The sequence below is a fragment of the Chiloscyllium plagiosum genome, unplaced genomic scaffold, assembly GCF_037043375.1.
Source record: "Chiloscyllium plagiosum isolate Xiang-an unplaced genomic scaffold, Cpla_swu_hap1 HiC_scaffold_28, whole genome shotgun sequence".
NCBI classification, from domain to species: domain Eukaryota; kingdom Metazoa; phylum Chordata; class Chondrichthyes; order Orectolobiformes; family Hemiscylliidae; genus Chiloscyllium; species Chiloscyllium plagiosum.
This window is the reverse complement of record NW_028270166.1, coordinates 34,781,789-34,809,537: the sequence shown is the minus strand read 5'-3', so window position 1 is coordinate 34,809,537 and position 27,749 is coordinate 34,781,789. Positions and strand designations below refer to the sequence as shown.

General features: G+C 41.4%; 1 long non-coding RNA gene across 1 annotated transcript in view; it reads left to right on the top strand.

The window, feature by feature from the left end:
* LOC148142525 (uncharacterized) overlaps nt 1–22,026 on the top strand; it is a 44,458-nt gene extending 22,432 nt beyond the window's left edge. Inside the window, exon 3 of the long non-coding RNA XR_015751921.1 lies at nt 21,423–22,026. This is a non-coding gene — a long non-coding RNA (uncharacterized LOC148142525). The remainder of the gene's footprint in view (nt 1–21,422) is intronic.
* The last annotated feature ends 5,723 nt before the right edge of the window (nt 22,027–27,749 follow it).

Here is a 27,749-nt window from a genome sequence, read left to right as displayed (position 1 = left end):
GAGCCCCTATAATAAAGTCAAAGCTTAAAGAATCAACTGAGTTGAATATAAACTCATCTCAAGAAGCTGAGCCAGAAGATAAAGCCGATAACAATTGTTGAGATGGAGAAGAACACAAAAAAAAAGAAATTCTGCAACAACGTGTCCTTGGAATAATGTGACTCACAGAGACACAGCAATTTAATTTACATTCAAAGAGCTATAAATAAAGCCCCAAACAGTTCTGGTTATTATTATTATCTATGTGTGTCATGCTTCAGTATATATATGTGCTCTGTAATATCGCAGTGCACATGCACTTTTTAACTGGTTTATTTTTCAAGTGAAACAATCCACTTTCTTTCATTTATACAAGTTTAGGAAGTGAATAGGTTCAGATAGCACAACTGTGATCAGTGCTCTCTGAAAAGATTGATAATATTTAATTACTCAATCCTTTTGCTAGCAAGAGAGAAAGATAACGCAGCATACAAATGAAGTGGCAGTCATTATTTTGATTAATGGCCTTCATACATTTCAGATGAAAGGTTGAACGTTTTATTTGCTCGGGGTGTCCATCATTTGTTTTCCTCAGGTGGAATGTGACAACCCTCTGAATACTGAAACATGCTGAGAGAGAGCTCCCGCTCCTGGGAGGAATATTAGAAGATGGTCCATGAAATCGCATTGACATTTCCTAGCAAAGAAGCTTTCACACTTAAAACATTCACATTTGCAACCGTGTGGTTCTCCAGATAGACTTAGATTGTCGATCATAAAGATAACAGCCTTTTTAAGTGGTATGTGATTTAAGTGCAAGCTCAGAAATTTTTATTCATTGCGCCCTGCGCCCCTGAAGCCACTGACTTTGCAAAAGGGCTACCTCTGCCGTCCTTCAAATGAGAATTCTTCCTGATGATGATCTTCTTGAACTGTTGCAGTGGACCATTGTCTGACATATCCTGCTGAATCTGTTCTATGATCAAAATTTAGGGAGGCGATGGTGTAATGATAATGTTACTGGTGTCGTGATTGTAACGAGGTCAACCAGGTGGACCTCATAGAACATGAGTTCCCTGATTAGGCCTGTCAATCTGTTCCAATCAGGGAGCCCTGGCTGACAGACATAAACAGGAGTGCCTGAAAGCTGGCTCTGGGGAGCTGGGTCAGTGTCAAGTACTCCCCAAGTGTAGATAAAGGGTGACTTGGAGACGGGATACCAGGCTCTGTAGAGTTATTTCAACTGGACTAGCAATCCAGAGTCCCAGACAATTGATCTGGGAACACATGTTCAAATTGTACCATGGCTAATGATGAAATGTGAATTCAATAAAATATCTAGAATTCAAAAACTAGCCTAGTGGCAGCCAATGTTGAATGTGGTAAAAATTCATCTGATCGACTAATGCAATTTAGGGAAGGAAATCTGCCAACTTTACCTCATCTGGTCAATATGAGACTTCAGATCCCAGCAATATTATAGACTCTGAACTGCCCTCTGAAATCGCACAGAAAATTAATCAGTTCAAAAGCAATTAGGATTGTTCAACAAATGCTGACCTTTCCAGCAACACCCACACTCCATTCAGAAATTTAAAAAAGGTGAGATAAAAGCAGGCTTGCTGTAGAATGGGATCTCTGTCAAGTCAATTCAGTTACGACACGTACTTTTTTCGACTGCCATTTGTTATGATCCCAGCTGATGTTATTACAAGGTAAGTCAGATCCCAGATTGACATCTGAATTGATAGATCATATTTTGTTTTGCTTTCATTTAACAAGGTGGCTTTTCAATGATACACTGGTCCACAAAGCTGCAAATCAGGTTTTAATAATACATACAAGTTTATTTGGCAAAAGAACTAAAGGTAGAATTGAAAAAAAAAAAATTTTTTTGCATGACAAAGATTTCAAAACATGCAATAAAGTACACTCCCATCTAACCCAACACCATCGTCCATCCACACTCAAACACGAGTGAGAATTCACCTCTCTAACACACCTATAAGGTATCATAATTGGTTCTTTCAACTCCTGCTTCTGAGAGTTTGATATCTCTTAACTGATTAGTCATGCAACTGAGATTCGACTTTTTCAGCTTCATTTAACCCCTTCTCACCAAACATTTCTGATCTGAAGTTTTCAACTGAGGGAACCTATTTCTGAAATATTCTGAACTAACTTGTTTCTCTCAGAGAAATCTAGTCCTTCTAAACAAAATTCAAAGCTAATGCTCCTCAATGTTTACTCTGGCTGTTCGTAAAACTCTCCCACTGCAAATAAATCCCCATTATCCATCTCCCTCACCACCACCCAACCCCATGACCCCCTATCCCATATTCATTTATACAATTCATGACTCCTGAAATACTGAGAAGTTGATCATTAAAACCCTCATGCACACAGGCCAAAACCCACAAACCACTCAATCTAAATCCAAACTCTATAGCAGAGAATATTAAAGCATTTATAAATCACACATGGATCCCTGAATAGTGATCTGGAGTTTTTTAATACACTATAGTCCTGGTGAACCAGAGGGGTACTCTCTAATTAGAGAGAAGACTGGTGGTACTTTAACCTGAAGGGCACCTCGCCTCAGTTAAGGTGAAAGATTGAGAAAGAGAGTCCTTCATGGTAACCTCAGCTGGTGCAGGAACTAAATCCACACTGTTGGAGGGGATCAGTTTAGCTCAATTAGTTGGATGATGTCAAGTGATATCAATGGCGTGGGTTTAATTCCCGCACCATTTGAAATGATTATGAAGAGCTCTCCTTCTCACCCTCACTCCTCACCTGGGTTAAACCACCATAAGCCATTTCTCCCTGTCTCTCACTAATGAGAGAGCAGCCCTATGGATCAGGAGTAGGAATCATACAATTACAAATTAGGTACAGCTCACAAACAGACCATTCATCTCAATCTGTCCTCTTGAGCCTCCTCACATCCTTATCTCTCCAAATCCATCGGTTTAATCCCATATCCCTTTCTCCCTCATATTTACCTCCCTTCCCCTTAAATTAATCAACATGATTCACCTCAACCATTCTGTGCTGTAGTACATTCCACATTCTCATCACTTTCTGGGTAAAGATGAATTAATCTGAATTTCCTGTTTGATTTCTTGACAACAACCTTTTAAATATGCCCTTTCATTTTGTTCTTGTTACAAGTGGGAACATTCTCTTTGATGGAATATTATAGGAACTGAATGAACATGGCTGTCATGCAAAATTGGGAAGAATCATATAAGAGTGAAACTTATCTCGAAGTCAAAATTAAATTGCTGTCTCTTTTAACCAAGACAGCCAGGCATGATTCTCACAAGGCAGTGCCAAGTTGCTGTTAAGAGTTTAGATTAGATTACTTACAGTGTGGAAACAGGCCCTTCGGCCCAACAAGTCCACACCGACCTGCCGAAGTGTAACCCACCCAGACCCATTCCCCCACATTTACCCCTTCATCTAACACTACGGGCAATTTAGCATGGCCAATTCACCTAACCTGCACATTTTTGGACTGTGGGGGGAAACCGGAGCACACCCACGCAGACACAGGGAGAATGTGCAAACTCCACACAGACAGTCGCCTAGGCAGGAACCCAGGTCTCTAGCGCTGTGAGGCAGCAGTGCTAACCACTGTGCCACCCACAATGAATTTGATTTGATTTTATTGTCACATGCACTCAAAGTACAAAAGCACAGGAGTGCAGTGATAAGTGTATAATGTCGCAATACAAGGAACCATCTTAGGTACAAGTATCTAGGTACAGAATCTGAAGAGCAAAGTAGAAAGCAAGAACAAAATTAAAAGTTAAACATTGGAGTGATTAAAGTATAGTGTAAAACAAATGAAATAAGGTTAAAGGTTACATATTAAAGAACTTCTTAGTTTTAGGTGGAAAATAAAGATATAAAGCTGAAAGTTCAAACATTGCAGTTTTTCCTTGAGCACTTAGCCATAGTGGGACCTCACATTGAGGGGTTATTAAGGGGATTATTGTTTGTTAAATTAATTAATAAGTTAAAATTGTTTGTTAACAATGTTATTAATTGCATGCCCCACATCATTAATATGCAACTTTTCATTGTACAATCCACCATCCAAGAATGCTCGACACAGAAATCAGAGTGGGCACCTGGTGACTTTAACTCATGTTGCCTGTAAAAAGCCTCCATGTTAATCAGCACTGAATAGAATCTCAGGGCACAGCTACAGGCACAGCTACAGGCACAGCCTACAGGCACAGCTACAGGCACAGCCTACAGGCACAGCTACAGGCACAGCTACAGGCACAGCCTACAGGCACAGCCTACAGGCACAGCTACAGGCATAGCTGCAGGCACAGCTACAGGCACAGACTACAGGCACAGACTACAGGCACAGACTACAGGCACAGCTACAGGCACAGGCTACAGGCACAGGCTACAGGCACAGCTACAGGCATTCTTCATCCACAGACATGGAGGAGATGTGCTGAGATGGGCTGCTGGGATATTTGACGTAAAATAGGATATGATGGCTGTTGGGGGTAGTGTACCTGGTGACTAGGAGGAACTTGGTGCTGATGGTGTTCTCCACGTACTGCATTCCTGGCTATCACTGAGTCCAAACTGCAACAGGAAAATGGTTGTGACAATCCTCAGGGTGCGTGCAATCAGTGTCAGCCTAATGACCCAAAGCACAAGCTCCACATCTGCTGGGCACTCGGATAATGAAGGGACAGGTAGATGTAGTATGTGGTTGCAAACTGCAGCTCCACTTACTTTGCCACATTTCATTGTTCATTTGCAATGCATGCAGAGTAAACACGCTGAGGGTTCAAACACTGGTCAAAAGCAATTCAATCCATAATATTAATCTTCCAACATTGAATATTGGCATCTAAATGATGCAGAAGTTAGCAGCAATGACCTAAGAAGAGTCAAATGCTGGCCAAACGTGACCCATACCTTGTGTCACAATGCTGCCCCTTTAACAAGGTTATTTTGTCCTTGGATTTCTTCAAGAGCAGTCGTAAAAGCAGAGGTGCTGATATGTCTGGAAATGGCTACTTTAAAACAATGGCAGGGGAGTAGCCAGTCCTCCAGGTCAGGTTGTTTTTCGAGTTTGGTTGTTTTAGTAGGCAGTCAGAAACTGCTGGTAGCAGAGAAGCTGTTACTGTGAGAAAGGGTTCCATGCTTGAACAGATGTTTCTTGCCTGACACTTCTGTCTGCAATCTCTCCTGCCTGTAAGAAACTGAGTTTGAATTTACCATTTGCCGGGGGGGGGGTGTTTTTGGGATGTTGCGGGAATTGAAACAGCTTTGTTAAGTTGCAATTTCGAGTCGGTTGAGTTTCCAAATACTTCAGTTATTCTAAATTCTGTTTTCTTTTGTTTGTGTTTCGTGTGCAAATAAATTCGGTTTTGCTTAAAGCCTAGTGCATCACTCCTGGAATATCCATTTCATTTCTGCCTTTAAAATAAGAAAAAGTTAGGGTCTGGGCTACCTTCTTAAAGTATTTTGAGGAGGGTTTTGCTTGGTCTGTAACACTTATGAGATCAACAAGGAGGAGGTGGAGACATCACTTCATCATTTGCTATTGTACGTTTACAATGGACTGTACTGAATGCAGTGATAGGTTTCATGGTTGATGAGGGCTTGGGATAAGAAGGGGTTTGGAATACTCTCCCTTTTTGATGTAATGTGCAGGTCACTCAGCTGACCCAGCACCTTCACCGAGTTGGTGCACACACTGAGGCTGGAACTGAATGAATGATGGAGACCTGATTATCGGGCCCTGCATATCTCATCTGCGGGATATGCTAGCACTATCTGCTTTCAAAATCTGTTTTGCTCCTGATTTCCCCACCATTAGTCATTATCCACAGGAGTCCTGATGGGATTTTGGTCACTGTAGCTGCCTTCCTACAAAAGTAGGAGGATTGGGGCTAATGGCCAACCCAGGAGTAAGCAATAGACATTGTGAAGGACCAGGAGTACCAAACTCAGGCAGAGGGTGCAACAGCAGGGCCCCTCAGGATGCACAGGGTCCACAGAAGGAACAGAGATTTTCGAAACCAACTCTATCTCCAGGGGTGGAGCAAAACACAGTATCAGTGCAGGCTCCTTTTACTCTGGGACACTAGGACAGAACTATGCAGGAACAGGAGCTGAGGGCTCCTGTGTAGGATCTAAGTTGTGATGCACTCACAAATGCATCATGAACAGTATTTGCTCAGCTTCCACTCTAGGACTTGAGCACAAAATCTCGACCCATGCTCCAGTATAGTTCTGAGAATGGGTTAAACTGTAGGAAGTTGTTCTTCAGATGAGACAGCAAACTGAGATCCTGCCTGCCTTTCCCCAAGTTGTCCTCCAAAGTAAAATAACAGGGAGTTCTCCCCAATATTCTGACTAAAAGTTTTCTTCCAGCCATCAGATTATCATATTATTTATTTCATCAGTGTTTAGTGGAAGCTTCCTGGACACAATCTAGCTGCCAAACATCCTCCATTATCACAGTGACCACACTTTTAAAGTGTTCCATTTGCTTTGAAAAGTGCTTTGGAACATCCTGAGGTGATGAAAGGGCTACGTAAATACACAATTTTCTTTTACTGGGATGGATTTTGGAAAATGTTTGAAAACCCTATTCATTGGCCTTTCTAGGAATGTCCCAACATGAGCCTCACTACAATTCAGCCTTTGGGCTGTGAATGTGTTCCTTGATTAAAATATCTTTATTAAATCATTAAGCTGTTGGCTTGACTCAACTGGTGAACAACCATCATGGTTTCAAAGCTGACTCTCAAATTTGAGCCCAGAATTTAGGTGATTGTGACATTCTTTGAAAGACATTACTTGAAGGGCCTGTTAGCTTCTTGGGAGGCAGCTGGAAGATGTGGTTGAGGCCAAGAAACTCATCTTAGTCTCGGAAACTGGCCTTCGGGAACAGCTGAGTGCTTTGAAGGGCTATCATTCTGGAGGCATAAAATCAAATGAGATGGAATGTCCTCATTGTCCAAACTAATCTTCTGGATCTAAGTAACAAAATATTAATTGAATCCAGGATCTGGATCAGATTTCCAATAAATGGGCACTAAATAACTAAATAGCTCTGGTTGTAATACATTAATGTCAGGATATTGGAGACTTTTCTCTATACCTCAGGATGTCCTTCCTTGTAGCATTTAAGCTTTGTGACCTTAAGCATGCAGCTTGAATGTACTTTCATTTGAGCCAAACGGCAATAATACGTTATACATTACATTGTAAAATGCTCTTGTCATTGATGAGCTAATCTCAAAGGGCAGATCTGTTGCTGGAGCCTGGGATTCTCCTCTGTCAAGTCCAAAAACTGCAACCCCTTACCTTTATCAGGAAATAGAAAGCTTATTAAATCTTTACTGATAAACTTCATTTCAGCCAGTTAAACTACAGCTCTTCCTTTAGACTTGGAGCCGCAAAGACTTGACATTTTCAACTCTATATTTCAAACTTGGTTCTGCTTTGTAGGTAGTACACAAGAGAATCTTTGTTGAAGATTACTAGTTACCTTACGAAGGTGCTGAAGGGACATCACCTTCAGCTGTTTGGCCCTTGTGGCAATGATGTTCCATAATGATGCTGAGCAAAGTCTTCCATCATTTTTTAACCTTGTCACCATGTTGGAGTGTGATACATGACCAGTGAGCATGGTGAATGATTTGGAGGAGCACATAATATTAAATTTTACTGCTCTTGTCTTCACTGGTGGTGGATGTTACAGTGTTGAGAAGTGATACGATTGGCGAGTTATTGTAGTGCATCTTGTAGATAGCCTGGTGTGCCTGTGGTAAGGAGAATTGACAGCAACTGATGAAGTGCAAAACAAGCAAATAGCAATGGAGGCTTGATGCAGTCAAGCCACTTGAGGACTTCTGGTGCTGCATTCCTCCAGGTAAATGATAGGTAATTCATCAGATTTCTGAGTAATGGAGAGGTCAGGACATAAACCGTTCATCACAGAGTACCCTGTCTCTGCCTTGCTGATGTAGCTACAGTGTTGGTATGATTGGACCAGAGGTCATCTCAAAATGTTGAATGTAATGGACCTATCAATTCATTTTGTAGTAATGTGAGATCCACACTCTGGTGACCAACAACAGGGAAAGCAGCAGCTTAGTGGTAAATGTCACTGGACAAGTCATCCAGAAACCCAAGCTGATGTTCCAGGGATACGGGTTTGATCCTACCATGGCAGATGGTGAAATTAGAATTCAGTAAATATCTGAAATTTTAAAACTGACCTAATGATGACCATGTAACCACTGTCGATTGTTGTTTAAAAAAAACGATTTGCTTCATTAATGTCCTTTAGGGAAGAAAATCTGTCATCCTTACCTCGTTTGGTATACATGTGACTCCAGACCCACAGCAATGTGATTGAATCTCAAATGTAATTAGGTATGGAAAATAAATGCTGGCCTGGCCAATTATGCCCACATCACATGAACAAATTGGAAAAAAAAAGACAGATTTTATTGATCATTACTGTGTAGACAGGACAGTATGAGAAGAGAATCCATCAACAGCCTTACAGACACTGACCCCAGTTGTGTGTGATCGGACAGCACTAAGATACAACTGCCGTTGTACTTTCTTAATAGGAATTTCCAAAGGAAAGGTACAATTCCTTTCCTCTAGATATTTAAAACTCGGGGACGGATCGTTAGGCTATTTACTGATCAAAATGGTCATTGTTGACAATGTGAAAATGACAAATAATACCATCCACTCAGGAAACAGTCCTTCTCATGATCTGATGCTGCAGAAAAGCTGTTGATAATGCAGCAGCAATGTCTGACTCCAACAGCAATGACTTCCAGGTATGACTACAGCCAATCATCTATGCTCTCCTTGACCCATACTAATCTCAGTTTTGCTAGGACCCCTTCAATCACGTATACCTCAGTCAGCACCTGAACCGATTGGAATCAGTTTGTCTCAATACAGGGAGAGACCATGCACTCTTTAGTAAGGAAACAAAAATAACTGCTCATTTTTCTGGTTTCTATATTGATATAATTGTTTGGAAGATCACACATGAGTTTGGGTGGGGGTGGGGCAGGGTAGTGAGGTGTAGAAAATGCACACTCCTCCTCCACTCCCATTCCCCATATATGGACAGATATATGTTAAATCAAAGTAATACACAGCATCCTACAACATATTTCCCTCTATATTCATCATTTGAACCCACATGTTCAGCATTCTAAGGTCAATGGAGTGAGCTCCAGCAACTTGTTCAGCACAGGCTCGCCAATTCTGGTTGGATTTTTTTACTGAAGATACTGTCAACTGCCCTACCCAGTCAGAGCCTGTCCCACTGACCCATCTCCCCCAAGACCAGTGCCAATTCCCAAATACATGAGCGTAACTACTCAACATAAATGAAGAACACACAACTTTTTAATGTGTCCACGAGAATGACAATAGACAATAGGTGCAGGAGTAGGCCATTCTGCCCTTCGAGCCTGCACCACCATTCAATATGATCATGGCTGATCATCTTTAATCAGTATCCTGTTCTTGCCTTATCTCCATAACCCTTGATTCCACTATCCTTGAGAGCTCTATCCAACTCTTTCTTAAATGAATCCAGAGACTGGGCCTCCACTGCCCTCTGGGGCAGAGCATTCCACACAGCCACCACTCTCTGGGTGAAGAGTTTCTCCTCATCTCTGTCCTAAATGGTCTACCCTGTATTTTTAAGCTGTGTCCTCTGGTTCGGCATTCACCCATCAGCGGAAACATGTTTCCTGCCTCCAGAGTGTCCAATCCTTTAATAATCTTATATGTCTCAAACATGTCCCCTCTCAGTCTTCTAAACTCAAGGGTTTACAAGCCCAGTTGCTCCAGTCTTTCAGTGTAAGGTACTCCCGCCACGTGAACCTACGCTGCACTCCCTCAATAGCCAGAATGTCTTTCCTCAAATTTGGAGACCAGAACTGCACACAGTACTCCAGGTGTGGTCTCACCAGGGCCCTGTACAGCTGCAGAAGAACCTCTTTGCTTCTATACTCAATCCCTCTTGTTATGAAGGCCAGCATGCTATTAGCCTTCTTCACTACCTGCTGTACCTGCATGTTTACCTTCATTGACTGGTGTACAAGAACACCCAGATTGTCTGTACTGCCCCTTTACCTAAATTGATTCCATTTAGGTAGTAATCTGCCTTCCTGTTCTTGCCACCAAAGTGGATAACCATACATTTATCCACATTAAACTGCATCTGCCATGCATCTGACCACTCACCTAACTTGTCCAGGTCACCCTGTAATTTCCTAACATTCTCATCACATTTCACCCTGCCACCCAGATTAGTATCATCAGCAAATTTGCTAATGTTATTACTAATACCATCTTCTATATCATTAACATATATTGTAAAAAGCTGCGGTCCCAGTACTGATCCCTGCGGTACCCCACTGGTCACTGCCTGCCATTCCGAAATGGAGCCGTTTATCACTACTCTTTGTTTCCTATCAGCCAACCAACTTTCAATCCAAGTTAGTACTTTGCCCCCAATACCATGCGCCCTAATTTTGCTCACTAACCTCCTATGTGGGACTTTATCAAAAGCTTTCTGAAAGTCCAGGTACACTACATCTACTGGATCTCCCTCGTCCATCTTCAGAGTTACATCCTCAAAAAACTCCAGAAGATTAGTCAAGCATGATTTCCCCTTCATAAATCCATGCTGACTCTGACCTACCCTGTTACTACTATCCAGATGTGTCATAATTTCATCCTTTATAATAGACTCCAGCATTTTTCCCACCACTGATGTCAGACTAATTGGTCTATAATTTCCTGTTTTCTCTCTCCCACCTTTCTTAAAAAGTGGTATAACATTAGCCACCCTCCAATCCGCAGGAACTGATCCCAAATCTATCGAACTCTGGAAAATAATCACCAACGCATCCACGATTTCTCGAGCCACCTCCTTCAGTACCCTGGGATGTAGACCATCCGGCCCCGGGGACTTATCAACCTTCAGACCTAACAGTCTCTCCAACACCAAATCCTGGCAAATATAAATTCCCTTCAGTTCAGGTCCTTCAGCTACTGTTACCTCAGGGAGATTGCTTGTGTCTTCCCCAGTGAACACAGATCTGAAGTACCAATTCAATTCTTCTGCCATTTCTTTGTTCCCCGTAATATATTCCCCTGTTTCTGTCTTCAAAGGCCCAATTTTAGTCTTAACCATTTTTTTGCCTTTCACATGCCTAAAAAAACTTTTACTATCCTCCTTAATATTATTGGCCAGTTTACCTTCGTACCTCATTTTTTCTCTGCATATTTCCTTCTTAGTATGACCTTGAATTTTAGAACAATTCTGCAGAGTTGTGCAAACTAACCCATTTACTAAAGCCTGCACAAGAACCCACAGAGTGTGACATTGCACTGAATGAAAAGAACAGTTTATTAAAATGCCTTAACAATTGTTTTGTCACAACCTCTACCACCCAAATGGGCAAGTTCAGCAGATTCACGGAGACACCACCAACTTCAAGTTCCCTTCCAAGCCGCACACTTTCCGCACATTAGAACGATATTGGTGATTCTGTCACGGGGTCAAAATCCTTGAACTCTCTCTCTCTATAGTACTGCGAGTATACACACTAACCAACCACTACAGAAAGAGGAATCAAAGCAGTGAAGATTCAATAATTTCTGCACAAAACACACTCAAGACAACACTTAATAGTGAGAAAGAGTTGGATCCACTGTAAAGTCTTCTCAGTTAAGAGCAACTGGAAAATCACAGCCTCGGTAGTCAGATTTCTCAGATACATGGTTTGAAGATTCACCTGTGACTCTGGAATATTTTTAGAATTTGTGTACAACTTACGTGTACAGTATGCTTCTGTAGATTTTCAGTAGCTGTGGTAGCTAATCTCATCAAACATAATGACTTAGAAACGAAGAATGAAAAAAAGCAGAACACACCCTAAAGGGAAAACGACTGCAGAATTCTGAGGTGCAGAGAAAGTTAGGTGTTCTAGATTTAGATTTTAGATTTAAATTTAGGTTTTTATTCAAGTGCATGACTTGCAAAATGTTTGCATCCAGATATAGCGCGTTGATCTTGCTTTGCACACCTCCTGTGCAGTTGTGGCATGTATGCCGTGCTTTGTCTAAGCACTGTATGATCTGCATGTCCTTGTTTGCTATGACCTGCCTGTACTGCTCGCAAAACAAAGCTTTTCACTACACTTAGCTACATGTGACTACAGTAAATCAAAATCAAATTAAATCAAATATTGGAGTGTTATCCTTTATTACAAAAGTAATTGAAGATACAAGTCAGGATGTCAAATTTCAGTTATATAGGCATTGGTGAGACCACATCCTGAAAACTGTGCAGTTTGGTCTCCCTATTTTAAAAAAATGTAAATACAATGCAGGCTGTTCAGAGATTTACAAGATTGACACCTGGGTGAAAGGTTGTCAGTTCAGGTTAGACAGGCTGGACTTGTTTCCACTTGAGTTCATAAGAGTGACAGGTGACTTTATTGAAATGTATAAGATTCTGAATGTTCCTAACAAGATGGGCACGGAAAGGATGCTTCGTCTTGTGAGTACGATTAGAACTAGGAAATATTTTTAAGGTGGAGCTAGGTAAGACGATAAGACATAGGTGCCACAATTAGGCCATTCGGCCCATCGAGTCTACTTCACCATTAAAGCATGGCTGATAGGTTTTTCAATCCCTATTTTCCAACTTTTTCCTTGTAACCTTTGATTCTTGTTAGGATAGGGAATCAAGGATTATTGGGGTGGATTGGAATCCAAAATCCAATCAGATCAACCATGATCTTACTGAACAGCTGAGCAGACTCAAGGGGCTGAATAGCCTTCCTGCTCCCATTTTGTATGTTCATATATAAGGAGGAAATTTGAGGGTGGTAAGGAGGGAGCATAATTACCTGTTGGTTAGAGAAGAGGAAAATCAATGTGCCTTTCCATTGCTAATCAATAACCAGTGACTCCTACAGTAAATTGGAAGGTGGAATTCGTTGATGCCTTTGGTGTCTGACATGTTTTTCTGACACTCAATTTTGAGTGCCTTCAGTTGCTGTTAACAAAACAGTAATGATCTCAAAACTAGGTTGCTGACATCAATGAGGTAAAAACAATGACTGCAGATGCTGGAAACCAGATTCTGGATTAGTGGTGCTGGAAGAGCACAGCAATTCAGGCAGCATCCGAAAAGCTTCGAAATCGACGTTTCGGGCAAAAGCCCTTATCAGGAATAAAGGCAGTGAGCCTGAAGCGTGGAGAGATAAGTTAGAGGAAGATGGGGGTGGGGAGAAAGTAGCATAGAGTACAATAGGTGAGTGGGGGAGGGGATGAAGGTGATAGGTCAGGGAGGAGAGGGTGGAGTGGATAGGTGGAAAAGGAGATAGGCAGGTAGGGCAAGTCCGGACAAGTCATGGGGACAGTTCTGAGCTGGAAGTTTGGAACTAGGGTGAGGTGGGGGAAGGGGAAATGAGGAAACTGTTGAAGTCCACATTGATGCCCTGGGGTTGAAGTGTTCTGAGGCGGAAGATGAGGCGTTCTTCCCCCAGGCATCTGGTGGTGAGGGAGCGGCGGTGAAGGAGGCCCAGGACCTCCATGTCCTCGGCAGAGTGGGAGGGGGAGTTGAAATGTTGGGCCACGGGGCGGTGCGGTTGATTGGTGCGGGTGTCCCGGAGATGTTCCCTAAAGCGCTCTGCTAGGAGGCGCCCAGTCTCCCCAATATAGAGGAGACCGCATCGAGAGCAACGGATACAATAAATGATATTAGTGGATGTGCAAGTAAAACTTTGATGGATGTGGAAGGCTCCTTTTAGGGCCTTGGATAGAGGTGAGGGAGGAGGTGTGGGCGCAGGTTTTACAGTTCCTGCGGTGGCAGGGGAAAGTGCCAGGATGGGAGGGTGGGTTGTAGAGGGGCGTGGACCTGACCAGGTAGTCACGGAGGGAACGGTCTTTGCGGAAGGCGGAAAGGGGTGGGGAGGGAAGTATATTCCTGGTGGTGGGGTCTGTTTGGAGGTGGCGGAAATGTTGGCGGATGATTTGGTTTATGCGAATGTTGGTAGGGTGGAAGGTGAGCACCAGGGGCGTTCTGTCCTTGTTACGGTTGGAGGGGTGGGGTCTGAGGGCGGAGGTGCGGGATGTGGACAAGATGTGTTGGAGGGCATCTTTAACCATGTGGGAAGGGAAATTGCGGTCTCTAAAGAAGGAGGCCATCTGGTGTGTTCTGTGTTGGAACTGATCCTCCTGGGAGCAGATACGGCGGAGGCGGAGGAATTGGGAATACGGGATGGTATTTTTGCAAGAGGTAGGGTGGGAAGAGGTGTAATCCAGGTAGCTGTCGGAGTCGGTGGGTTTGTAAAAAATGTCAGTGTCAAGTCGGTCACGCTTCAGGCTCACTGCCTTTATTCCTGATGAAGGGCTTTTGCCCGAAATGTCGATTTCGAAGCTCCTTGGATGCTGCCTGTACTGCTGTGCTCTTCCAGCACCACTAATCCAGAATGCTGACATCAATGAAGCAGACATGTCCATTTTGACAGGGCCTGCTGCCAACTGACCAAATCACTAACCTACTATAGGTCATAGACCCCTATGAATGTGGATATCAAGATCGTAAGACAGTAAGGTTTTGCTCCTGTCTGCCATGAACCAATCGTGAGTGCTCTGTCCAATAGCCAATACCAAGATGCCTATTTGCAGTTCCATTGATTGCTTAAATGAGACAAGGCCCACAAAATCACAGGCACCTGTTAAATGAGAGAACACCCTGGCCAGTTGAGTACACAAAGGTTCAAGCAGACCACATCATCTGTATCATTTGCAAGAAAACCTCCTTTGACAGGCAACTATGGATCCCCTTGGAACTGAACTCCAACAAGCAGTCAACGTGTACAAGAGAAAGATGGATGCAAAAAGAAATTACTGTGCATAATTGCAAGTTTCATCTAAATAATTTACAATCATTAGTGTAAAGGCAGTGAGCTTATTGACGACTACTTTGTAGCATGTTTAAACAAATGGTAGGAGAAAGCAATCATCATCTCGGTGTGCGCACAACTGTGCGCTAACATGTAATCTCGAGCAGTCAACTGTCAGATGCCTCAGGAACATTCCCAAAACCACTATAGTCACATAAAGAAAAATGCAACCATTTATTGCAGCTTGATGTTTATAGCATCACCCCAGGCAGTTTACAAGTAAGAAAGATGAAGGTTTAAAGAAAAGAGTTCACGTATTGCCTTTGATAAAGGGAGGTTATTAGTTGCAAAGTGATACAATTACAAGGAATTTAGAGCTTGTTGATTTTGTAAATTTATCAGCCACCTATGAATAGTTTCAGTGGACTAGAGCAGGGAACATTGTGACAAAACTTGATTTCACATTATCACAGCTTAGAAATAGAGTGAGGCCATTGGGCCCGTGAATCGTCCTTATCCTATTTATTAACAATTTCCAACAATCCATTAAATGACTGTTTGGTTGTCTCCACTTTATGGCCTAGATTTCTACCCCATGTGTATGACAAAGGTCTTCTCATCTCCAATTTCAACTAGAGTCCTTTTTCCCCCTCCATAGTTTGAAGTACTTCCCTTAAGTTTGGCAGAGCAACGATGCTGTAAAGAGTGGAGGGAAAGAGAGTCACAAGATCATATCTTTGGCGGAAGATGAGATTACTGCTGACATCACCAGAAACAGTATTCGATGAGTGACTCCAGGTTAGTAATAAAACTGATTATTGCGATCTGCCAACACAAACTACAGGCTGTATCCTGCTCATATTGACTGTAACGATTTTTCCATTTCTTTCTTAAATTACTTCAACACAGTCATAAACCTACAGCACTGGACTGTAGCTGTCAGCCTGTGCTGGTTTCTTTGAGCAGTCGAGTGAGTCTGTACAAAGCAGCAATGTTTCCATTCGAGGTGCTGTGACCCTTTCACTCCTGCACCCCCCCAAACCCAAAGGCAATTCTCATCAACAGTTATCAATGTTGCTGTAGTATATAGGGCACTAAATTACGTCAGTAATATCCACATTTTAATCCTTAGACTTGTCAGAATGTCAGTATGCTGAGTGACTAAACTGCTTTTAGATTGGTATCAATGGGGTATTTGCAGTGCTGCTTCATAGATAGCTAACACTGGCCCCACTGTATATCAATCAGATTCCATTGAATTACATCTCCATGAAACCCAATATAAAGCACACTGCGCCACTAAAATAAACACTAAAATAATTCCCTTTAGAAACTGTATCAATTTTACTCTTTCCTGCTTATTCTAACCATTTATTGCTATTTTTAAAGCTCCTAGTTCCTTTTCATCCCTTCTGCCTCTTCGCTGCTGCCATCCTGAACACTGTGCAATGGAAGTGTAGATATTAGATGAGGCAAGAATCTGGGGAGGATGTGCTTTTCCCAGATGCAAAAGATGCTAAAGCTTAGTGCCTAATCTCACCAGGAACCCCATAGAATCAGTTCTTTAAAGGGAGGCAAGGATGCAAGCCTCTGATACACATTGATTACAATAATGAATTGGGGCTTGTAAAAACATGTAGATAGTGGCAGTGCTACTTACTGCTTGCCTCTAATATCTTTCAAGGCTGAAAAAGTCCATAATGTAAACATTAATTGTCTTTTTACCAAACAATGCTGTCTGACCTTCTGAGCGGCTCCACCATTTTCTCTGACTGTTCTACATATAAGGAATTTGTTCCAATGTTTCAGTTGACTGACTCTGATCTCCAGCATCTGCAGTCCTCACTTTCGCCTGAAATGGATTGCAGTCCAGGCACAAGCTAATAAAAAAGTACACATATTGTGAAGGTATATTTGTTTTTAGAATTCCAACCTCAATACTTCTAATTTGGCTAATTTCACATTTTATCAAGCAACAAGAATAGGCCATTCAACCCCTCGAGCGTTTTCTGCCAGTCAATTCCATCATGGGTGATCTAGATGTGAAGTCCATTTATTTTATTTTCTCTTGGGTTTTGGGTATCCCTGACATGGCTAGCATTTATAACCCATCCCTAATTGCCCTTAATAAATTCATGGTGAGCAGCTGCTGTCCATGTTGGGAAGTCCTCCTATTGTGGTATTAGCAATGGAGTTCCAGGAATATTATTCAGTGATAGAATCATAGAATCCTTACAGTGTGGAAACAGGCCCTTTGGCCTAACAAGTCCACACCAACCTCCGAAGAGTAACCCACTCAGACCCATTCCCCTACCCTATTATCCCACATTTACCCCTGACTAATGCACCTAACCTACACATCCCTGAACACTGTGGGAAATTTAGCATGGCTAATCCACCTAACCTATGCATCATTTGATTGTGGGAGGAAACTGGAGCACCCGAAGGAAACCCATGTTGAAGGAATAGTTATATAGTTTCAATTTAGAATGATGTGTAACTTGAAGATGGTTGTGTTCCCGTGTACTGGCAGCCCTTGTTCCTTTGAGACCTCACCTTTGGACAGTATTGTCAAAGAAGTCCTGGTGAATTGCCACAGTGAACTTTGTAAACACTAGAGCGACGTTGCACCCAGTGCAGGAGGGGTGAATATTTAAAGTAGTGAATTGGCTAATAATCAAGTGGGTTGCTTTATCTTGGATGATGCTGAGCTTCATGAATATTATTGGCACTAGATTCACCCAGGAAAGCGGAGAGTATTCTGTCTCACCGCTGACTTGCTTGGAGGTGGGAGGAAGTCATTTGGAAGTCATTCAGAAGTCACAAGGTGAGTTCCTTACTGCAGAATATGGAGATTCTGACCTGATCTTATGGTCTCAATATTTATGTGGCAGGTCCAGTTACATTTCTAGTCAATGGTGATCCGCAGGATGTGTCTGATGGAGGATTAATCAATGGCAATTAATTGAATGTCAAAGGTATGTGGATAAACTGTATCTTCTTAAAAAAGGTAATTGTCTCACATTTGTGTGGCATAAGTGTTACTCCCCACTTATCAGTCCAAGTTTAATTGCTAACTAGATCTTGTTGCATCCAGGCGCAGACTGTTCAGTTATCTGACTAGGTATGGATGACCAAATGAAATGGTTGTTTTTTGGTAATGTCAATGGATTAGTAATTCAGATTAATGTTCTTGGAATACAGGTTCAAATCTCACCATGGCAGCTGGTGGAATTTCAATTCAATAATATTAATATCAAGAACGATCAAACTCAGTAATTGTGTCATGAGGCTACCTTTGACTGTCATGAAAGATAATATCATAGGGAAGGATATCTACTGTCCTTGCCTCATTTGGGCTTCATGTGACTGCAGAACCACAGAAATATGGTTGACTTTTAACTGCCCCCTGGCAAGGCCTAGAAAGCTACACAATTCATGGGTAATTAGAGATGGGCAACAAATGCTCCCTTACCAACAATGGCCAAATCCCATGAAAGAATAAGGAAGGGATTATCAGCAAAAATCCCCTGTTATGATGGAGAAAGGGTCCTTAATGAAACAGTGAAAATAAACCTAGGACCGTACCCTGAGGAACATCTGCAGCAATGTCCTGGGACTGAAATGATTGACCTCCAACAACCACCACCATCTTCCTTTGTGTTATGTATTAATCCAGCCAATGTAGCATTTACTATTGAGTAAAACACAACTTCTTGTATTGAGCAAATGCTGTGTTGTCACCGTGTTTAGATCAACCTGTGATGAAGTCACAGCACAACCAAATCATGTGACACAAAACTCAAAGTGAGGGTCGGTGATCAGCTTACTTGTGAGTAAGTGCCATATGGCAACACTGTCATTGACAAGTTCCACTAATTTGTTGATAATTGAGAGTAGGCTGATGGGGCAGTAATTGGCTGAGTTGGAATTGCTCTGATTTCTATGAGCTGGAAGTAACTGGACAGATGTTCAAATCGTCAGGTGGATGCCAGTATAGCTGCATTGGAAAAGCATGGCTATGGGCACAGTTATTTCTGGAGCACAAGTCTTCAGTGCTAGAACTGGATGCTGTTCAGATTCATGGCATATAGAGTGCCCTCAGCTACTTCTTGGTATCTGGCAGTGAACACATTTGGCCGAAGGCTGGTGTCCGTAATGCTAGGGTCCCCAAAACGAGGTTGAGATGAGTATTCTAGCTTAGAGCTTTTGCAAGCATTTTAGCCTTGTCTTTTTCACTGACAGGCTGTGTTCTTCCCTCATTAAAGATGGTAATGATCATGGGGATTCTCCTCTGTCTGCTTGTTGGTTGATCATGACTAAACGTGGCAGGCCTTGAGGTTTGACCTAAATCATTGGTTTTGAGATTGCTTATTTCTTTCTGTGTGCTGCCTCTTTCACTGTGTCACATGCAGGGTTAATGTTGAGGGCTTCCAGTAAGTCCAGTATTGTGGCTTCAGTAGGTAGGCACCTCATGTTTAGGAATGCCTGGTGCTGCTCCTTGTGTGCTCTCCTACGCTTCTCATTGTCTTAGAATGAATACCTTGGCAGAAATTGTACAGTGATGGATATGCTGGGCAGTAGGGTTTCTGATGTGCTCTTTTTGCTCTTCAGGCTCCTAGTACCTTGTGTATTTGTTACTTCCACCAGTATGTGGCATTGGGTAATGGAGACTTGATGTAGTTTGCTGCTCTTTGTCTTTGTTTTTCTCTTTGGCATCTATAATCATTGGTAGCAGAAGATACACCACCATAGAGAAGACCCTGGTTTCGATAACGAGAAGGTTTATTGCATGGTATCAGTAAGCGCATTTTGTCAAGTAGAATTACTAGGACCGTTGGGAGATGATATAAGATACATCTGTTTCCTCTGAAAGCTAGAGTAGAACTCTTGTCTCCACTCACAGACTGTGCATGACATCCCTAGAATGGATGGAGCCAATTTAACAGGAACATGAATCTCTTCAAAACCATCACTTTTTATATTTCCACCTAAGCTTTGTTCCTCATACTTAACCCTTATACAGTTATCCTTATGAATGCAATTGCCCCATCTCCCCTCAGGTCTCTGACTGCACAAATGTGGGCGGTTTGGATGTTTCATACTTTTCTCAGAATGCATTCTCTTCGGACATGGAAGAACAGTAGGTCCTTTCCTGGAGGACTGTTGACCCTGCTCTGATGTGTGGATCATTTTGCTGCTGGAAGATATTTTATTTCTAGAGTATACTTCATGAAGAACATCATTTTTGTAGATGTTGCTGATCCATTAACTTATCTGGAAAACCTTAATCTTTTGAATTACCTTCTTCTATTCTTACAATACTTCTTTGCAGCAGTTTGATAACATTGACTGACTTGCTGGGCCATTTAGAAGGCAGTTGAGGGTGAACAATATTGCAGTGGATCTGGAGTCATAGATGCTAACTGGGTGAGGCAAATCTTCTTCGCTGAATAACATTCATGAATCGGATGGGTCTTTACAACAATCCAATAAACTTCATTGTCACTATTACTGAGCCTTTTATATATATATATACATTCCTCTGTAATGTTGTGGGATTTGAACTGATGTTTCTGGATCATTAGTCCAGGCTTCTTTACTATTCATCCAGTAACAGAACCACTATGCTACCTCACTCCCAGATTTATCCCTCCATGCTCCATATACCTTATGCCCTTAACTAACAAAACCCTATCCATCTCAATTTCAACTCTCCAAAGTCAATACATCCTTCCTAAGGCTTGTTAAGCTGAACACAATGTACTACTGGATGCTGAACTGAAATATCACATCCTCAATGTTGTATTCTTGGCTGCTTGAAATGAAGATCGACATTCCATACTTTTTTCTGATTAGTGACTTTTGAAATTCTACTCCTTATTCTTTGCAAGTTCTTTGCAAGTCACAAGTCCAAAGCCCCAGTTTTAACTGGTGAGAATGAGATGGGGTTCAGATCAAAATACTCAAATTAGGCCCCACCAATGGAATATCAAATTAGGCAAAGTGTAAATTCAGCATTTAGGTCAATGCTCTGTGATCTTGCTAGATGAGTTGAAATCAAGGTTAAAGTCTCAGAAACAGTGCATAAAGTTAACATTTCAATAAGATATATTTTCCTTCTAATTGGCTGAGGTGTTGGAACCACTTTAAGTAACAGTAACCTACACTGTTATATAAATATTAATTTAGTCTTTTTTTTCATTCTGTCTGACTCTAATTCAGTATTTTATTAATTCCATTGCAGTGGTTCTTAAACTTTTTAAATTGATTAATAATTGTGGGCAGTCCCCACAATGTGAATGTCCTGAATATGAAGAGTGGTAGAATAGTGCTTTAAAGGGAAGAGTTACTTTCTTGCAAATATCGGTGAGATCAATGTGTCTGCTTCTCACTGCGGAGTCTGTCCAAATTTAATGTGATATTTGAAATGGCACCTGTAAATCTTTCCATGTAAATCCAACGTTTGTTGTTTTTCAGGGAGAAGAGAGTGAAATTACAGAATGCAGATCCTCGAATCGTGCACAAAATTGTCATTGAAAATGGAGCTTGATTTATTCAGCCTGGTAAAGCAGTGGGTTTTATAGGACGCCAGGAGACTGGTTGTACAATGGTCTGAGACTAATTTGACAGCTTTGTGCATCTTCTTAACTGCAGCAATGCAAGAGGCTGCAGTGGCTGGCACCATTTGTCATTTCATTCCTTGTGGGGCTTTGAAACAAATAGCCCAGCCTTTTAAGCTGTGGCAGGCAGTCAAGAGTAACTACATTGTTGCAGTGCAAATCCAAATCTGATCTCAACATTCTAGGTGGTCATTCATGAGGTCACAATGTTACTAAAATTATACACCGTTTTCTGAATACAGTGACAATGTCCCTTCACTGCAATCAGTGAACATACATATCCAGCCTCTTTTTAATAATCACCAAGTTTTAATTTCCTCCCTTCCAGGGAAGGTGAAGGATGATGGGATTTTTTAAAAACTCATTCACAGGATGAGGGCATCCCTGGCTAGACCGACATTATTACCCATCCCAGAGGGCAGTTGAGAGTCAAGCACATTGCTGTGAGTCTGGAGTCACATGTAGGCCAAACCAGGTCAGAATGGCAGATTCCTTCCCGAAAGATGGGTTTTTCCCAACAATGGTTTTATGGTCTTCATCAGACTTTTAATGACAGACGTTTTAAAAAAAATATATTGAAGTCAAATTCCACTATTTGCCCTGGTGAGATTCAAATCCAGGTCCCCAGAACATTACCTGGGTCTCTGGATTAATAGGAGAAAGTGAGGACTGCAGATGCTGGAGATCAGAGCTGAAAATGTGTTGCTGGAAAACACAGCAGGTCAGGCAGCATCCAAGGAGCAGGAGAATCAACGTTTCGGGCATGAGCCCTTCTTCTCTCTGGATTAATACTCCAGTGATAATACCACTCATTATAAAAATTTGTACCAAACATTACTGGTAACCGTTGACCTCATTATAAAAGTGTGATGAAAGTTGTATGATTTCTATATATTTATTCTTCTGTTTTAGAGTTTGGAATTTAGAACAGTACCATATAGTTTGGTTTTGTGAAGCAGTTTAAAAATTAATTGTATCAGTCTTTCTGGAACCATGATTTGGAAGCAGAGAGCAAGTCCTCCTGGAGTATTAATGGACAATTCCTTAAACAACAGTATATGTTCCCTCTATTTTTACCAGTCACTGCACAGACTTCCAAGGTTCACATATGGTAGAGGCTTCTGAAACCAGAAGACAATGCATCTACCCATGTGCATAGACCCTCTCAGCAACTGCTCAGGCTAAAAGGATTGGTTACTGCGGAGACTCAACGCTGGAGAGAGAAAACATTAAGCTTTAAATCTAGATTGCATATGTTGTGTTTTTAATTTAGTTCAAAAGCTTTTGAGTTCAGTTCAGAGGAGCCCTGACTAGGGCATGAAAGTATGTAGAGTCTCTCCTATTAATGGAGATTATTACATGAAAAAGTGTAGGGGTTTCAGTCTGTGAAAAAGTCCAGGCTAGGTTATAATATTGCAGATTATTAAAAGACTGAGAAAGTCTAAGCTCCTCAGTAGTGTGAGGATTCCAGGAAAAGGCTTCACAACTCATGGGAGAAGAACTGAAAAGACAAACTTACCGATTGGATAGGGAAGGAAAACTTCTCTGGATTGTGATTAATTGTGAACAGCTGATGTTAGGGAATGGATGAGATTTTGTTTTAATGTGTGTTTTGAAACCTTTTAAACTGTTATACTTAGTTTGATTTTGTTAATGTTATTCCTTTATTTCTTGTGTGCAGTAAACCTCTGTTTTATTGTTAAAGCCAAATCTGTAGTCTTGTATGTTCATGTATATGGTCATTTCCAAGCAGTTCTCCTTCCCAGGAGTGCTGCATATCAGAAGTACTGTGTTTCAGAGGAGGTACTGAATGAAGCAATATCACACTGCAAAGTTTGTGAAAAAAAGACAGATCATCTAGTGCCCTGGCCTAAAAAGAAAGAGTTGCATTTATATAGCTTCTTTCATGATCACTAGAAGTTTCAAAGCAATTTACAGATACTTATAAAGTATGGTCACTGTTGTAATGTGGGAAAATGGCAACCATTTTCACATATGAGCTTTCAAAACAACAATTTGATAATAACCAGATAATTTGCTTAAGTGATATTGTTTGAAAAATTAACATTGCCTTGCTGTTCTTTAAAGTAGTGCCACCTTTTAGACCCATCTGAAAGGACAAAGATGGGGGGAGTGGCAGGGTTGTTTGAACTACCAAGTGGGCCGTTGCTGCATCATTCATGTCATTGATGTCTCAAATTTGCACAAAATGGCCTCTATAAAGCTACTGTAGTTTAAATTAGTTTACTGTTTTTGAGGGAGTATTGAGGCTGTATAGAGCCTTGCTTTCAAATGACCTACCTAAATTTTAGACTTCAGTTGAAGCATCCCAGTATTGAACCTAATGCCTGGGTCCTCACAGCATCTGAATAGCTCTGAAGAGAATGACTTCGGTCCTCCATTTATCTTATATTGTATTCCCCCCCCCCCCCCCCCCCCACAAACACACACACACACACACACACACACACAGACCTTCCCCTATCCATGTCTTGCTCTTATCTTGTTGACTGCACTGTCAGTGGAGTAAAACCTTTTTATCCTTTACACCTTCATTTACAACCATTTTGCAACACTATCTCTCCTTTGCAATCATTAGCACTCCCTGTATCCTTTGCTCTGGGCATCCTTACAATCTATTCCCTTTGCTCTTCCTCCCACTCTATTAAGAGCATTAAAAAAGACATATCAGATTCGAAATGTTTCTGTCTTCACAGACGCTATCAAACCTGCTGTGTTCCACCAGCATTTCCTGTTTTTCTTCTAGATTGCCAGCATCTGCTGGAATTTGTATCTTGCTTTTATATAATTATAGGTTACCCAGTGCATGTTGATCACTGCGCTGAATGGTCCTCTGATCATAATGGAATATTAATGTTGCCACCATCCTTCTTGGTCTAGTGTGGTAGAGGAAAACCTCTTCCTGGTTTAACAAGATGGGCTTAGAATAGTTACATTTATTTCACATCAGCAGCTAGTTACAGAATACATAGACATAATAGACATTAGCTGAATTTTCCCAGAAATAGCATTCTCATACAGATTGTCACTCACTTCACAAAAGAAGGAAGGTCTGCATTTCTGACAGGAGATCCCACTTAGGGCTCACTCTGAAATACAAAGTACAACTTCCATTCTGAATGTTATTTCACAGTTCACTGTCAGAGGAAGGCAAACCATAACCCCCTTTTCTCAGCAACTGGCTGCAGTAGTCAGAAATGTAAAGGTATTGACAGTAACATTGATAGCTCTGTCAAATATAAGGTCAGTATGATGTTGGGGTGCTAGGAGAGTAAAGTGCTTGATGGGTGGAGGGCATGGGGTGCCAGGTAAGGAGAGTGCCAGCTAGGGACATGTAGGGTACCAGGAGTAGAATGCCAGATGGGAAGAGAGCAAGGTGCCAGTTAGGTAGGCTTCCATAGAAGTAGGATGCCAGCTGGGCTGGTGCAGGTCAGTAGGAGGAAGGGTGCCAGATGGGGAAGGGGAAGAGTGCATGTTGGGTCGGGTATTGGGCTGCAAGGTGGCCAGGTAAGTATTGCAGTGTTTAGGGTAGGTTGAAACAGGAGAGATGATGTGGTGGGGGAGGATGGTGAGGACAGAAGTTGTGGGTGTGGTGGTTTTAGGTCTGGCAGTCAGGTTGAGGGGATTTTTTCAGATTATGTCAGGACTGCGGTGGGTCAAGTTGGAGCTGCCGCACGGGAAGTGTGAATTTCAGCAGAGGATGGGGATTGTGGGGAGGGGGTGAGGAACTCTGGTCCAGCAACTGGAGGAGGGTAGGTGCAGGTGCATAATGAGCTGGATCAGATCAGGACAAGGGAGTGGTGTAGAGTTTGAGGAAGGGGTCATTGTTGGGTGTAGCAGAAATACCTCTTAGAAATAAGATGAGATTAGTTAATGATAAAAAGTAATTGCAGAGCGAAAAAAAGTCCTCGTCGCTCACTAGTCAGATTCTCAACTGTCTGTTGAAACCCTAAAGGGAAAATTATACCTTTTGTTCTTAACATTGAGAACCTTCCTTTTTTACTTTCACTATATTCACCCAGATTTCTTGCCACTGCCCATGCCACTAAAAAGCTGGGAACATTTCACCAAAAGGGTCTCATTACAGCAGCTAATCTTCTCAGTTTCACTCAAAAATTGTTACCGTTTTCCATCCGAGTTTTCCTTTTGACAAGCACTGGGATAAAAGTGTGAAATTCTAGTATTTCCTGTGTATGATCCAATTAAACTAGAAGCTGTTCCATTTGCCCTGATTCCTCTCACTGATACGGAGACTATCAGAGTGCATATATCTTATTCCGTAGCACAGTTTAATGACATTACATAATTACCCATATCAATACCTCGCAGTTTTCAGTTTTTATTTAATTAATTATATTCCCATCACCTTAAGTGCTATTTTCTTTATGCTCATTCAAGGATCTGGCTCTTTTTTTTCTTTACTGCAGTGTTGGCAGACTTTCAACTGCTCACTGAAATGACCATTCCTTTTAAGTGACTGTTGGCAGGCTTATATTAACCCCGGTTGTAGTCATGTACTGTTCTTTCCACACCCAATTCCTATACATGTGCACTTACCAGTAGAATTCAATGGAATGCAATCAGGAATTGACTGATTCTATATTCTCCCTCTGAATCCAGAATCACTAATGACAATCATAATCCCAACACTGTTGTCATGGCCCAGAACACTTAGTCTAGAAACATTAGGACTGACCACAGAATATTTCTGGTTTGTGTGTTTATCCATTCAGGCAATAAAGTAGCTTCTCTTCACAGTTTTATTATTTTACAATACCGATGCCTATTGGAGTGTCATGAACAAAAGTTGAATTGATTTACTTTTACTGTTGTCCTCCTTTGTGTGAAGCAGAATTGATTTCTAATTTTATTTTCATATTTTCTTTTCCCTTTTTTTTAAGTAAGCAGTGGTATGTTTTCCTAAGCCCTGCCTTATGATGCCTCACAGCAAATTCTTTAGATTCAGAAAAAAGCAGTGTTTATTATTGCATTCAAAACGAGGTTGATGTTTTGCCACACACACACACACACACCCCGAGACAAAAAGGAAGAGAACGAGGGAAGTTACAGATTACAAATTATTGATATTAAATGTATAAGAATCAGTGATACTTTCCGGTATTTAAAAATGATTAACATTTGGAGGGATTCTTTAGCTAAAACTGGATCTTCTTCCTCTTCTGGTGTTACAAGCAGACTGGGAAAATAAGTTAAAAACTATGTAAGTAAAGGCAATTCAAATAAATCAGTAGTTTTAATCATAGGACTGGGCTCCCAGTTTAGCTACTAAGCTAACAGGATTCCTGGCCAAAACCTGTTCTGATTTGGGGCAAATAACTGTAGGGTCATTAGCATAAGTCAAGAAGTAACAGGTATTCGATAGTGTACTTTCTTCAGAACTGACCTGAGGTAGATTTGCCATCCACTAGTCCTTTGTGTTAGCTTGGCTGGAACATTCATACAGTACAAGGAGTGCCACATACTAGCAGTTGATGAGCTTGCTTTTGTTTTGATAGTTGTAGGAAATTTCAGGAGCAATGAATTTTGTCAGGTTTTTAAAAAATATTAAATGTTAAATGTATGATATGTATTAAAGTTTTTTTTGTTTTATTCTGCTCATGATTGAAGTCTTGAGTACACAATCCAGGCTGCCACATCAGTGTAGTACTGAGAGATATAATAGTAAACATTCAAATGCTGAAAGCCTAAAATAATAAGAGAAAATACTGGAAATACTCCAGTGGCCAGGCAGCATCTGTGGATATAATATTGTCAGTTGTTGTTACCTTACAACATCCTTGGTCTCATTATGTTGCCAGAGAATACCTAGAAATGTATTGAGGTAGGGTGGACAGCATAATAACAGCAGCAACATCATACTAGTTTCATTTTTCCTCAAGGCTGTAGAGATTGAGATCATGGTTACATCATGTGACACTCATCGCTTCCTAAATAACATATACTGTGTTCCATTCGCATATTACACAGAAACTCCTACACTGCGGTGGAGAGACGAAATGAGTTAACAGTTCAGGTCAATAAGCTTCCATCAAAATCAGTTTCCTGTTTGATTTTAACACTGAACTGCAAAATCAAAGCTGTGTGTTGTGAAATGGAGGTGACATTCTTGAAAAAGAGCAGGGGCAGATCTCTCCATTGAGAT